Genomic DNA, 15459 nt, shown 5'->3' with positions numbered 1-15459 from the left:
CAACCCTGAGATCATGACCTGAACTGAAATCAAGAGTCGGGTGTAAAGTAGCTGTTATTAAAACAATATGTTATTGGCCATGATAAAAATTGACGTTGGAATAGAAAAAAGTCAGAAACAGATCCAAGTATGTAATAATGAACTATTTAGCATAAGTGGCTTTTTATTTCAGTGGGAAATGGATGTTTCTATAAAAAATGATGTAAAAGTTGGCTTTTCATTTGAAAGTTATAAATGATAGACACTTATTTCTTACCATAAAATTGAAAAAAATAAATTTTAGATAATTTAAAGATATAAGTCTATAGCATTTAACAATATAAATATTAGAAAACTAGAAACTCTTCTATACTAATGAGTTAAAGTTTTACATCATATTTGAAAAAAAAATGACTGAAGATACTAATTAGTAATTCACAAAATGGAAAATTTAAATGAACAATAGACATGAAAATCTGCTCAACTTCATCAGCAGTCATCATAGAAATACAAATCATAAGAGAAAGTAGAATGTTTTCATATTCTGATAAGTCTGGCATTATCTATCAAAATTAATGGTACACCTGCTCTTTCACCCTGTAGTTCTACTATTGGGAATCTTTAACCTATTGGATACAAATGTATAGTCAAAGATGTGTGTTGCATTGTTTTAGTGGCAAAAACAAAACAAAGCAAGAGAAAACATTAACCAAGAAGCTCATTAATAGGGAAATTGTTGGCCATATTTATAACTCTACTGTTCAATGAATGAGAATAATTAGATAGTTCTGTACGTGATATCCAACATGTACATGATACAGTTGGTGAATAGTCATTTGCTTGGACCAGCTGAAAAAGTATTGAGCTCATTTAAGTGAAAAAGAAAAGAATGGTTCTATATATAATTCTATGTTTGTATATATTTGTATGAAGCTAGAGAAACCTGTGGAAACATAGACAAGTAATTATTCTTATTTTTTGTTTTTGTTTTTTATTAGTTATGGGAAAATGGGATTGGCAATAGGGCAGGGGAAAAGTACTGATTTATTTTGTGTGTGTGTGTGTGTGTGTGTGTGTGTGTAGACACGTTTATTTAATTTATTTAATTATTTTTTTAAAGATTTTATGTATTTATTTGACAGAGAGAGAGAGAGAGCGCACAAGCAGGGGGAGAGGCAGAGGGAAAGGGAGAAGCAGGCTTCCCGCTGAGCAAAGAGCCCGACGTGGGGCTCAATCCCAGGGTCCTGGGATCATGACCTAACCCAAATGCAGATGCTTAACTGAATGAGGCACCAGACACCCATTTATTTATTAAATAAACATATTTGTTAACATATGTAAGTTTGAGGTTTTATTATTTTAATTTTTAAAATTAAAATAATTATTATTTGTAGCTTTTTTTTCTGTTTCATATGTCTATGTATGTATGTTAAATCCTTACAGTATTGTACTTTAAGATAATGCTTTTTCCACACTAAAAAGTGGGCACAAGTGTTGCCAGGGTGGCTCGGTCTGTTGAGCGTCCAACTCTTGGTTTCCTCTCAGGTCATGATCTCCTGGGTTGTGAGATAGAGCCCGGAGTCAGGCTCCTTGCTCAGCGGGTAGTCCACTTGAAAGATTCTCTCCCTCTGCCCCCTCCCCACTCACACGCTCAGGTGTGCGCGGACGTGCTGTCTCTCCAAAAGTAAATAAATGAATCTTTTTAAAAAGTGGGCAAAATATTTGAATGGCAATTTACAAAGGAGGCGATATAAAACACCACTAAAACTTTCAGCTCATTAGTTACTCAAAGCAATGATAATTAGAGCAATGATGAGTTTTTGCTCAGACAAGTGAACACAAGACTGATACTTCTCAATCTTACACAGAGTATAGGGTATTGTCAAGAGTGTGTACATACCTTGTTAAACTTGCTGGAGCGCAGTTTGGCCATATTAACTTAAAATAATGTTCATTATCATCATACTTTCCTGTGCTGCCACACTGCTTCTAGAAAGTAATGCTAAGGAAATAATTGCAAAGACGTGTATTCGATGCTTGGTACAACTTTGTTTATACTAATGAAAAAGCTAAATCTCTAAATTCATAAATAGTTGAATATGTAAATAATTTCACTTATAAGTTATATCCCAACTATGTACACACACAGACACACTTACAAAATTACAATGTTATAATGAAAATTCATATAGGATGAATTTCCATTGATGGCATAGAAAGATATGCATAAAACAGTTGCTCAGTGTGTTAGATTCCAGTTGTTCACATACTATGATGCAATTTTATGATGTATTCATGCATTACAATGAATGGAAGTAGACACAGCAGACTGCAGTGGTTTTCTGTGCGTGGGGTGGTAAAAGATTATCTTTTGTTTGTTTGGTTTTTTTGCATTTTTTGAACTTTTTGAAAAGTGTTTGCTGTACTTTTATCAAGAAAAATACATTGCATGTGTTTTTAGAATTCTGATTGTTAGAAAAAATGACACTATAGACCAAATTGGAAATATATTAAAAATGAAGAGCTGCAGGGCGAGCAACAATAAACCAAGGGAAAAAAAATAGACTTGGTGAAGAAAGCACTGCTAATAGTCTCACAATACCCCCTGTTAGCTGATAGTATAAGGCCTACGGAGAAGCCTTTGGGAGGTCTGTTTCGAGTCTATTGTTACTAAAATATCTGACCTTTTTGAATTAGCTCTCCTGCCATAGGCAGCTTAAACAGGGGCTCTTCACTAACGTGTACTTTATCCTATTTGTTTGGGGGTAGGGTTTCCAGTTTTTCTCCAGGGAGTAAATTACTTCGTGTAGCTTGTTCCCAAACCCTTATCTTGGAAACAGCACACCTTTCTGATGGAAGACAAATGTCAGGACTGAAGGCATGGGACAGAGCCTGATTGATATTCCTAAAATGCCTCTTTTATGTTCCAGAGGCCAAATCTGCATTCTTTTCAGTGGTGTAGAATGTCAGTACAAATGCTCTATCTATGCTGAACCTGGTGGAGAGGGGGGAGAAAAAACACACTCCACTTCTTTATTTAGAGTTTGCTTTGAGAACCGCAAGCACTATTTGAAAGGTCATCCTGTTTCAAGTAGCAGATGGATAGGAAAGAAAGACTCTGCCTTTTACAAATAATTTAATTGAATTCTCCTTGCCATTTCTGGAGGCAGTTCAGGATATTTTTTAAAGCATTGATCCATAATTATCTTTCAGAGTGGTTAGTATTGTTAGACAGATGTGTAATTCTTTGTGTATAAGGGAGCAATATAGCACCCATTTTAACTAGTTGATTGTCTTTTCCTTTCCTGTGGAAACAAATGCACATAACAAAAGGCAAATCACTGCTTTAAAAAAAAGAAAAATTAAGTGTTGTTTTTTTTTTTCAGATTTGTTTTTGACTTGAAGCTCTCCTTTCTTAGGTGTGGTTGTGTTTATAAAGGTCAGCTTCTTTGCCTTCCTATAAGCAAATCGTAATTTGCATCTCTGTACCTACTTTTGTTTATAGTCCCTGGATACGAGAATCCCAGGGGCCTCATAAACCATGAAACACAAATTTATCATATGAATAGGATATGAAACAGGAATAACCAAGACTTCTAAGAATGCATTGTATCTGTCTGTGGTTTATTTTGCCTTCTTCTTCTTTTTAAGTATTTGTAATCTAACTGTGCTTTTCTGATTGGGGTAAGAATGAAAGATGGGATGCCCAGTAAAATTTGAATTTCAGATAAACAATTAATACTTTTTTAGTATAAAGTATGACCCATATAATAGACTGGAGAGTCACCTCAGAATAGGGAATTTTAAATAAAATTGTGAAATATAATAGACACAAGAAAAGTGCGTACGTCATGTATGTGCAGTTTAATGAATAATTACAAATGAAAACCCGTGTCAAGGTTTATTCAGGTCAAGGCACACTATTGCCAGTGCTCCAACAGTCTCCCGCAAACCTCCTCTGATCTTAATCCTCTCTCTGACCACATTAGAGGTAGTCACTATCCTGTCCTTTGCAATAATCATTTCCTTGCATTTCTTCTTAATTTTATCATCAATGTACATACTTCTAATCACTCTAGCTTTTGCATATTTTAGATTTTATATAAATGGAATCACACTGCATGAGTCTTTAAAGGTAAAATATTAGTAAGTCAATCTGGGGCCAAATACTAGTGATGTCCTTCCATCAAATTATGAAATAGACAATTTTCTTAAGCTTGAATGTACTTTGGATTTCTGTGTAACAATGGCTGAAGGGGTAGTTATTTAAAAGAAATCTTAATGAGCTCACTGATACAATGGTGCCATAAGTATTTGCAGTTTTATACTTTCCCTTCAAAATGTTTGTTCTACCGAGCCTCACTAATTTTCTAGACCACGGAGCCCATCCCGTGATATTTTCACTGGGTTTTCGTTTCATTGGCATCAGTGGGGTAAATCACATCAGTAACCTGTCTAAGGTCATAATTTCAGCCATAAATGGATAAAGAGCCTTTTGATTTATTATTCAAATGGATAACAATACTCAGAATGACTAAGGAACATTCCCTTTTATATCATAAATTTAACTGGTGACATTTAAAAAATGTGTCCCAGAACCCAGCCTTCTGATCCATGGACTGTCTCTTTCCTTTTGTTAATGACACCATATTTTGCTTTAATCATTTCTTCTTTAGCTCCTTAATGCTGAAGATGGCACATTTTCCTAGCTGCTTTGAAGAGCAACCATCACGAGAGCAAAAATAATAAAAAAACAATTTAAAAACAGATTTCTGCGTGTTTAAGGAAATAGGCAATTTTCCATGGCAAGCACTTGAAGTCAGGGGTGATTTATTATTCATTTGACTGTAGTGAATATTCATGATTCGAATGTTAAATTAGAATTATTGAGATTTTTTATTAACCTTAAAGAAGTTTAAGAAGTTGTATGTTTAAAATTTGAATTTACTAAAATTCACTTTTTAAGAAACAGAATTTTATGTCTACAAGGAACCATAAAAAATGACCTGGTAGATAATGCATATAAAAATATGCAATATTTTGTAGAAACCAGACTGATATAGATATTTTATATGAGGGCTCCTTGGTATAGAACCCTGGTTTGTTTCCTTCTTTTCTTTTTCTCCTCACCTCCCTTTCTCTGCCCTTCCCTGTCTCCTTCCTTCCATCCTTCCTTCTTCTTCTTTTTTTTCTTTTCTTTTTAAATAGCAGGACCCTTTACTCAAAGAAAATCTTGCCCAAGAGCTCTATTTGAATACAGAGTGAGGCTGGGTCATACCTTCCTTATCACCACTCCACCACACAGACCCCCAGAGTATCACTATAGAGCCCTTGACTTACCACGATCACAGTTGTAAAACCAAGAGAGCTGAATAATGTATTATCAAACACATTATGTGCCAGACACTCTTCTAAATGTTTTACAAACATTACCTCACTTAATCATCAAGATAACACTGATATAATTGTTATTAATACTCTCATTTTATAGATGAGGAAAGTGAGGCACAGATAATTTAAATAAGTTACCCAAGATTGTACAGCTATTAAATGGCAGAGCCTGGACAGTCTTGTTATTCAAGAGTCCTATTCTTACCCAGAATGCTTTGCAGCCTCTCCTTAGCAGGAGTGGCAGTTATATTCAGCTCTTAGTAGAGGTTAGGACTGTGCTAGGAGCTTTACATGCATTATCATAGTTGATGCTCCCGGAGTAGCCAGTGAGGTAACAGTATTATCCCCAGTTTACAGATGCAGGAAATGAGGCATAAAGAAGTTACATCATATTCTTGTGAGGGCCCAGGCCTGGATTTGAACCTTCACCGTTTGACTTCAGAGCTCATGCTTTTAACCACTTGTGTCATTGGTATCTATGAAAATGAAAATATGTATTTGTTTTTAAAGATTTATGATGCTTTTCATTTTCTTTCATATTGGGTTCACATTGGCTAACACTATTGAGAATATCTATATTCTGAGGAGTCCACCAGTTAGCTCTACCAGGGAAGGATCATGCTCAGAGAAAATTCAGCATCTTCGTGTCCTATGTCCTACCCATGTCCTTATGATTCTCACATTTGCCTTCTGGTCTTTCCCATATGAGCTTGCTTAATCTCCTCGGTATTCTTTGCAGCTCTATTAAATAAGACCATCAAGTATTCATATTTACCTCACAAAGACTAATGGCTCATCTCCAAGGTCAATCTATCTGTGTTTTGATTTAATCCTCTTGGAGACAAAAAGGCTTTGTCTTGTCTGATGGTTGTAATGGTGGGAAATGTTAGACTCTTGCAGACTAATAGTAGAGGACCCTTCCCCTCAATCAGTGTTGGCCCAGATAAAGACCTATGTATTCAGAACAGTTGTGTCCAGCATGCAAGGATAAGATGATTCTTATAGTAGAAGCAATAAGAAGCCTGATGGCCTAAGATCTAGTACATATGGATGAATGAGTTTGTGTTATTTATTAAATTGTGTTGCTCTGGCCCTTTATCTGCTGTGCAGAAATTTTGCAGGACAAGATCAAGTGAAGTGTGTTGGCTGTTCGTGTGGCCTTTGGTACTCGAAAGGCAGAAAGCTGTTCTGTGTCAACTTTGTAATAATGTGTTTCTTTTAGAAAAGTATAGTTTATTCCCTAAAACTTAATATGCCTTTGTCAATTCCCTCTTAATATTTACCCATGAATTTAGCCTTGTGAGTTAAATCTTGAGTAAACACAGTGATTTCCAGAGACCAGTAAGTAGAGAAATACCTACTTGGGCAAATCAAAACATATGGAAATCTTGCTCCTACTAGCCTCCTATCCAGAGAGAGAAACATTTAAAAATGTGATCTTTTACTCGTTCCCCAAGGAAAAATAGTGCTGTGCAAAAGTAAAATAGATAGGCCTTGGTTCTACCTAGTTAAAGGAAAAAGAATTCTTGTAGTTAGAAAAGAATTCTCACTTTATATAAAGGTATAATTTCTTAAGTTTTCATTCACTCATAAGGGAGTGAAGTAGGAGGATCAACACCTTCACCAAGAAGGGATTGAAGAATACATGAAATTAAATTGATGCCTGGATAGTAGTGTGTGTGTGTGTGCATAAAGTTACTACCGTCAAAACCTAGTTATTGTCGTCAAGGCTATTCTAAGTTCCTGTAGAGGATTCTACTAATTGGAAGTTTGGTGGGACTGAAATGAACAATTTCAACTCATGGAGCACTTGTGCTATGTCTAGAAAGAGGAAAGACCTTTAATCTTTTAGTTGCTCCCATTCCCCTGGTTCAGAAACATGCAAAGACTAATTACAAGAGTGAGAATTCCTATACACTATAAGTGCTGTTTGAAGCATACTGTTAACGCAGACTTCTATCTCTGTGTTGACGTAAAGAACACAAATAGTAGTTGGCATGTCATTTATTAGTTTCCTATAGCTGTTGTAATAAGTCACCACAAACACAGTGGCTCAAAACAACACAGATTTATTATTTTTAAGTTCTGGAGATCAGAAATCTGAAAAGGATTTCATTGGGATAAAATCAAGGTGTTGGTTGGGGTAAATTTCTTTCTTAAGTCTCTAGGGGGCCATTTGTTTCCTTGTCTTTTTCAGGTTGTAAATTGCCCACATTCCTTGACTTGTGGCCCTCATCCATGTTCAAAGCCAGAAATGACCAGTTGAGTCTTTGTTTTATTGCATCACTGGCTCTACCTCTTCTGCCTCTCTCTCTTTATATTTAAGGACCTTTGTGATTACCTTAGATCCACGAGTGTCATAGTGGGTAATCTCTCTATTTTAAAGTCAGAGGTTTAGCAACCTTAATCCCGTCTACAATCTTAATTCTCCTTTGCCGTGTAACCTAACATATTCACAGAGTTTAGGGAATAGGATGTAGGGCACTGTTCTGCCTCCTGTTCTTGGGGACAATAATGTTTTTGGAAGTATATTTGTCAATATCTGCCATAATTAAAGAACTATAGCTATGCTGAAGGTAAAGAGGGTACTGTGAATTACTGTTTTTATATTCAGATTGGACATAGATCCAGGCAGTGGTGCTAGAAGATTCTATAGCATCCCAAGGAGCTCTACAAAATCGCTTGTAGAGACTGGGAATTGGGATTAGGAATTCTGGAAACCAATTTATGATCCATTTGTAGGGGATTCAAGTAACACATAAGTAAAGACAGTCATCATCTCTTTCTTGGCAAATATTGGCTTTTTCATGATAAACTAATTTTTTAAAAATCATAATGGATAGTGCTTGCTTTGGCAGCACATATACTAAAATTGGAACGATACAAAGAAGATTAGCATGGCCCCTGTGCAAGGATGACATGTAAATTCATGAAGCATCCTGTATTTTTAAAAAAATCCTGATGGACAAGAAAGAAGGAACAGTATCTCTGAATCTCAGAGTAAGAGATCTCCCAGAATGATTTGCCACAGGAACATGAAAGGATATTTCGAAGTTTGGTATCTTCGGAATCCTCAAGAAACAAAAAGAGAAATGAGAGAATAAGCTAAAAGAAAGTAGGATGGTTTGGAAAAAGAGATAGGCTAATCAAGCAAACATGATAAAGAAACCAAAATGCAATACAGAATGAAAATCTGCATTAGAAGCTGAAAAGAAATCAGCATTTAAAAATACATATATATCATAATGTAGAAGAAAAATTGGTAAGTTCTGTCAAAATGGAGAAAAGGACAAAAAAATTAAATTAATGAAATAGAGAAGATTAAAAATGTAGCAGAGATCATCGACTTAAACACTAGACCAAATCTAAGAATTATGGATGTTCTTGAGACAGAAACAATTGGAACAGAAGTAGTAATCAAAAATTAATAAAAGCTCTTCCGAGCTAAAACAAAAACAAAAGCAAAAAAAGCCTCAGTATGCAAATTGAAAGGGTTTTTCGTACTCTAGACAACATTAATGAAAAGGGTTCTATACTATTACAACTTGGCAATTTTTTTTTTAATTACAAGAATAAAGAAAAACTCCTTCAAGCAGGTGGGCAAGAAAACAATTTACCTTATAAAATCTACAAAAATTTGCTTGGAACAGTTTGGGAGAGGGTACTGAAGAAAGGTAAATATACCTAAGTTGTCTTTTACTAGTAAAAGTAACGGAAAGAGATTCTCAAGTACACAACAGAAAAGAAAGCATACACCTCTTCACTAGGGAAATGGCTTAAGGGTGTAGCCCAGGTTAGTGCTATTCAAAGGGAAGTTCTGAGTCCAGTAACAGCATTATCTGGAGACCAGTTAGAAGTACAGATTCTCTGGTCTACCCCAGACCTCCTGAAGCCGACTCTCTGGGGATGGAACGCAGCAACCTATATTAACAGTATTCGTAGAAGATTCTTACATGCACTAAGATTTAGGAAGCACTAGTTCGGGCAACTGAGAGAGTAATCAAATTTAAGAATTCTGAAACAGAGATATAAATGTTAAGAGACTGATTATTAATAATGTAACTAATTAAACATAAGCAAGATTTAAACAATTGTAACTTGAATTATAACACTGAATGCAAATGTAAAACTATACTTTTGAAAGACAAATATGTAATATAAGGCTTTAATAAATACAAAGTACTTAATATTTCAGTATTTAATACTAAGTAGTAACAAAACCCAAGATCACATTTACGGAGTCTGGAAATAAAATGGTGATAAATATTTTAGCAGGAGTGGACTCAATGATTTCAAGTATTTGAAAGTTTTAAAAGTTACTTATGCATTCAACAAATATTAATATTCTTTTTTGGCATACTTGTTACCACTATTAGAAATGAAAGTAGGTATGACTTCCAAATCAATGCAGAGAGAAAAGAATGTGCCACCTGGCCTAAATAGCCAAGTATATGAAGCAAAGAAATTAACAGAGAAACATAAACTACAAAAAGCATAAAGTAAGATCACAGAAGTATAGCCAAATATATCATTTACGACAACGCTAGTGTAAATTCACCTACTTGAAAAAAGGCAGATAATTTGACCAATTAGTCCATCTGAACATTGATGTTCAACAAAAGTATATTATGTTTGTAAAAAGCCATGGCTTTAGTTTTGGGGTCCTTTGGTTAAATCTTATCCCTGCCACATATTACCCAAATAACTGTGGGAAATATATTTAACCAGTTTGGTTTTAAGTTTTCTCATGTGTAAAATAGGAATGACATTTCCCATGTACCTTACATGATACGAAGAACAAATGTGGGTGTGAAAGCATTTTCTGAAGTTGAATCATTATACAAGAATCATTAAACTAGTCTATTAAAATACAAAGACTCTCTCTTTCAGTGAAAAAGCAAAATCTAACCATAGATTACTGAGAAGAGATATACCTAAAACAAAGAGGACTCATTATGACTAAAAGAAACAAACAAACAAAAAACAAAAATAAAAAAAGATGGACAAGATGTATCAGACAAAAGCAAAACAAATGAAAAAGTAATCTTGGCAATATTTAGACAAAATAGAGTCAAAGACTGTGAAAATATTAAAGGTGATCTAAAAGATTATATTTTCTTTCAAATAGTGAGACTTCACAATGAAGATAAAATAGTCTTGAATTTTCATTGATGTGGTAAGAGCCTCAAAATATATGAAATAAAGGCTGTTACAAATGTAAGGAAAGCTTGATAAAAATAAAATTGTTGTATGAGATTTAATACAATTTTATTGATCTTTTATGGGTCAGATAAACACAGAATACATAGAGTATTTTAATCTAATAAAGCTGATTTAATAAATATTTATTGAACTCTGTTCTCTAGAAATAAAAAGCGTACTTTAAGGAGTCATGAGCATTTAGAAAAAAGTTGATCATATATTAAACCTCAAAGAAAACCGTATTATGAAACATAAAATGTTTGCAGCCTACATGCTCTGCCTACAATGAAATAAAACTAAAAATTAATAAAAGTTTAAATACGTAGCTCAACAACTTGAAAAACTGTAATGTCAACGAAAAAACAAGAATTTTTTAAAGAACTATTGGTTCAGGGGCGCCTGGGTGGCGCAGTCGTTAAGTATCTGCCTTTGGCTCAGGGTGTGATCCCAGAGCTCTGGGATCGAGCTCCACGTCAGGCTCCTGCGCTGAGAGCCTGCTTCTTCCTCTCCCACTCCCCCTGCTTGTGTTCCCTCTCTCCCTGGCTGTCTCTCTCTCTGTCAAATAAATAAATAAAATCTTTAAAAAAAAAAAAAAAAGAACTACAGGTTCAAATTGAAAATCAAACCTGGAGTAACAAAGTGTTAGAAAAAAGACAACTCTCTCTATATATATTTAAATGACCAAAGCTGTATTTAGCAGAAAATTAATAGCCCCAAGAGCACGTGCTCTCTCTCTCCCTCTCTTTTTAGAGAGAGAGAGAGAGTGCAGAGGGTCAAAGGGAAAGGGAGAGAGAGAATCTGAAGCAGACTCCACACTCAGGCTCAGTATGGAGCCCAACACAGGGCTGCATCTCAAAACCCTGAGATCGTGACCTGACCCAAAATCCAGAGTCAGACACTTAATCAACTGAGCCACTCAGGCGCCCCAGGAGCTCTCATGATTAAATGAGAGTAACAAAATCAATCCACAGAAAATAAAAGTAGTGAATTAATAAATATAGAGTCCCCTTTTCTATTAAACAATACAACAAACAAGCAATACTCATTCAGTAAGTTGGGAACAGAATGAATTTATACAACATATTACAAGATATCAGAGGCCTCTATAGCAAGATACATTATACAATGTTAACATTGGAAATATTCCTTTTATTGCCACAAATGAGATGAGTATGCTTGCCCTTGCTGTAACTATTTCAACATTGTGCTAGCCATTGTACAACATGAATCCAGCTAAGGGGAAAAGGTAATAAGATTAAATATGATGTATAAATATTGGAAAGAAGAGATAAACCAGTGCTATTTAAAAATATATAATTGTCTTTTTTAAACTCAACTGAAAACCCATTAAAACTGATAAAGTTCAGAGAGGTAGCTATGTGTAAGATCCCAGTAAAATATCAATAGAGTTCTTACACATTTATGAGGACCTCAGAACTGTAGGATTCACAAGTAAACTAAAATGGACTGCACAGTAACTATATAAAAAATCTTGAATTCTACCAATAAACCTAAAAAGAAAACCTTAGTATATGAGAAGTACCATGTTCCCTATGGGGAAGACACATCCGTTTAAAATCGGTACTATCACAATCAAAATCCCAACAGGATTTCTTAACGGACCTTATAAGCATCTTCTAGTTTTTAAAAGGGAAAAGACTATACTTTAGAATAGTTTTTGAAAGAAAGATGGACAAGATTTATTTTAAAAGAAGAATCATAATGGGGTATTTACCTACTAAAAAATTAAAATATTTATACTGTGGGGTTATATACCAGGCAAATACATCATTCGTTAAAATGGGGGGTATTAAAACAGATCCATATATACATAAAATTATTTTATTGATAAGATTGGAATATTAAATTGATAGAGGGGGGATGTCCTTTCAGTAAATGGGACAATTGGCTATCCATGTAGAAAAACATGTTAGACATATTACCACACACACACACACACACACACACAGCCCCAGTTAGGCTAGTGAGCTAAATGGCTTTTAGCAAAAAATTTAAATACATTAGAGGAAAAATATAAGGGACATCTCATAACCTTGGGATCTTATAATCTTGGGGAAGTTCTTCTTATATAAGGCACAATACATAGAGGAAATAAATTGACTGATTGACCTTGTGAAAGTGAAAAAATCCATATGAGATGACATGATGGTAGCCTTCAGGCTCATTCACATATATTTTAGTTCTCCTCCTTCTGGGCAAATCGAATGGGTACACTTCCTTTCCCACTTGAATTTAAGTGAGGCCACATGTTTTGCTCTAGACAAATGAAATGTGAACTGAAGTGATATAAGTCGGCTCTGGGCAAAAACCTTAAGAGCTAGTGAATTGTTTACCATGTTCCCCTTTTCCCCTTGTCAGGATGAGCAGTAGATAGTGAAGGTCACCAGCTTGTGTCCTTAAGTGAGGATGACACGAGCCCTTGTTAATCTGGGAAATGGACATGAGTTATAAGTCAGGAAATAAACCTTTGTGTTTTTTTAAACCCCTAAGGTTCTAGGAGTTATTTGTTCATGCAACATTACTGAACTTGTCAGGACTAATGTAGAAAACATAACAAAGTTAAAACATAAGAAATAGTGATTTCTGCTTCCCATACAATCAAGGAAACTTCCACAGAAACCAACTATAAACTCTGACCAAAATACAAAACAAACAAATCAATTCTCTGTATGTGTAGAGTAAAAAAAAGGCAGGTAGCCTCTGGAGAGGAGTTGACACCTGGAAGAGGGGATTGGCATGGGTCAAGTTTCCCATCCTGAGGTCACACTGTAGTCAGTACTGTATAGGGTAGCTAAAACATTCCAGTGGGAAAACCACAGTCTTTCTGGCCAGAAAAACCAGAGTACAGAGTTTGGGGTGACTGTAGCTATTAGAAAGTGGTGGGGCAATTTCAGAAAGGAGAAAGGCAGACAGAGAGAACCATAGATTCTTAGTATAAATTCTACCCAGATTACTGGCTGACCCTTGGAACACACAGACTACAAGCAGCCAGTGAATTTTAAGATAGATAAATATAAGTTTTCCCTATGAAGAGCAAAGGGAAAACAAAGATTTAAAAAACCCCAACCAGAGTCTCAGGGTCCTGTGGGGTAATAGCAAGAATTTTAACATACTGGTAGTTAGTGTCCCAGAAGGAAAGGAGATAGAGAATGGGGCATAAAAACTTTTTGAGTAAATAATGGCCCCAAGCTTCCCAAAGTTGGTGAAAGAGATATATTTACCTATTCAAAATGTTGAGGCGCATGATAATAAACCAGCTGAAAATCCCAGACACAATCTTGAAAGCAGTCAGAGAAAAACAACATACAACATACAACAAGGGAACCACATTTCGAAAAAATACCAACCTACCTTCAACAACAATAAAAATTAGAAGACAGTGGGACAGTATCTTTCATGTGCTGAAATGAATAGAAACTATCAATCCAGAATTCCATATCCAATGAAACTGTACTTCAGGAAAGGGGGCAAAATAAAGTTGCTTTCAGATAAAGAAAAACTGGAATATTTATTGTCAGCAGACCACCCTATCCTACAAGAAATGCTATAGGATGTTCTTCAGGATGAAAGGAAATAATGGAAAATGTGACTCCTCAGGTGAGGAGGAAGTACGATAGACACTGTAAGTAGTGAGGCAAATATGAAAGCCCCTTTTTCTTCTTAATTTCTTAGAAACTACATGTCTATTTAAGTAAAAGTAAAAGCATTGTCTTGTGGGGTTTGTGATGCATATAGATATTATTCTGATGACAACTCGAATGGGGAAGAGTTTGTAAATTGGCCTATAAAATGACAAAGTCTCCATGTCTTATATGAAACAGTATAATGGTAACTCTAGTAGACTGAAAAGAGAGGATGGATTGAATTCCAGGCAATCTATGTGGATGGAAATCATGGTTCCTAGAAGGAAGGGGAAAGTATGTGTACAGAAAAGAACCCTGTAGATCTTACTGACCCCACATGTTAGACAGATGGAAATATCACATTTTCTATTTTTTCCACATCAAGCAATCTCTTGACAAAAAGCAAAAAAGTGACTAACCTTCAAACTGAATGTTCAAGGACAGTTTGGGAGATATAGCATGGTTTCTTTCAGCTGTCCATTTTCATTCCCTAAGTCACAGCAAATAGCGAGTCTAGAAAAAAGAAAGAGGATGATATTTCATATTTTTTCTTCTATTATACTACAGAATTGTAGGGGCTTTTGAGAAACTAGTATGAGTAGGAAGGATATAATAATTCTTGTCAGCAAGGCTGTTTGGTGCTCTAGTGTGGTTCTTAAACTAGGTTTAGGAAGCTGACCAGGTGTTGCAAAAGGAAGCCAAGGTGCAGGATGAAGTGTGTTAATGGGCAGCTCAACCTTTTCAGACTCTCCTTGGAAAGGTCCATGGAGCTGGAGTAAAGGGTCCAGAATATTGATCTTACTCTATGGTAGGGCAGACTTTCTCTTAGTATGAGGTGTGAGGAGGGGCAGGGATGACAGGTCACACAATCTGATGGAAGACAGCACATGGAGCAGAAAGAACATGAACTCTGGAGTCCGCAAGTCCTACATCTGTATTCGTCTACACTATGTCCTGCTATGTCACTTTGAGCCAATGTGTCAGGCTGAAAAATGGTCCCTATGAAAGTATCTGTGTCAGATTCCTGGAACATGTGAATGTGACCTTATTTGGGAAAAGGGTCCTTGCAGATGTGATTTAGTTAAGAATCTTGAGATGAGGAAATTATCCTGGATTATCCCAGGGAGCCCTAAATTCTATCACAAGTATCCTTATCAGAGAGGGCAAAGGGAAGTTTGAGACACATGGACAAGAAGGTATTGTGACCATGGAGGCACTGGAGTGATGTGGTCTCAAGCCAGAG

At 35.5% G+C, this 15459-nt stretch overlaps 1 protein-coding gene and 1 non-coding gene across 6 annotated transcripts in view; both read left to right on the top strand.

Annotated features, from left to right (window-relative positions):
- FHIT (fragile histidine triad diadenosine triphosphatase) overlaps positions 1-15459 on the top strand; it is a 1391990-nt gene that overhangs the window by 482813 nt on the left and 893718 nt on the right. The gene's annotated exons all lie outside the window — the stretch shown is intronic.
- On the top strand, positions 8213-8319 carry LOC113257306 (U6 spliceosomal RNA). The gene has a single exon (XR_003316920.1). It is a non-coding gene; the product is annotated as a U6 spliceosomal RNA (small nuclear RNA).

The sequence above is a fragment of the Ursus arctos genome, unplaced genomic scaffold, assembly GCF_023065955.2.
Source record: "Ursus arctos isolate Adak ecotype North America unplaced genomic scaffold, UrsArc2.0 scaffold_14, whole genome shotgun sequence".
NCBI classification, from domain to species: domain Eukaryota; kingdom Metazoa; phylum Chordata; class Mammalia; order Carnivora; family Ursidae; genus Ursus; species Ursus arctos.
This window is presented reverse-complemented; position numbering and strand designations above follow the sequence as displayed.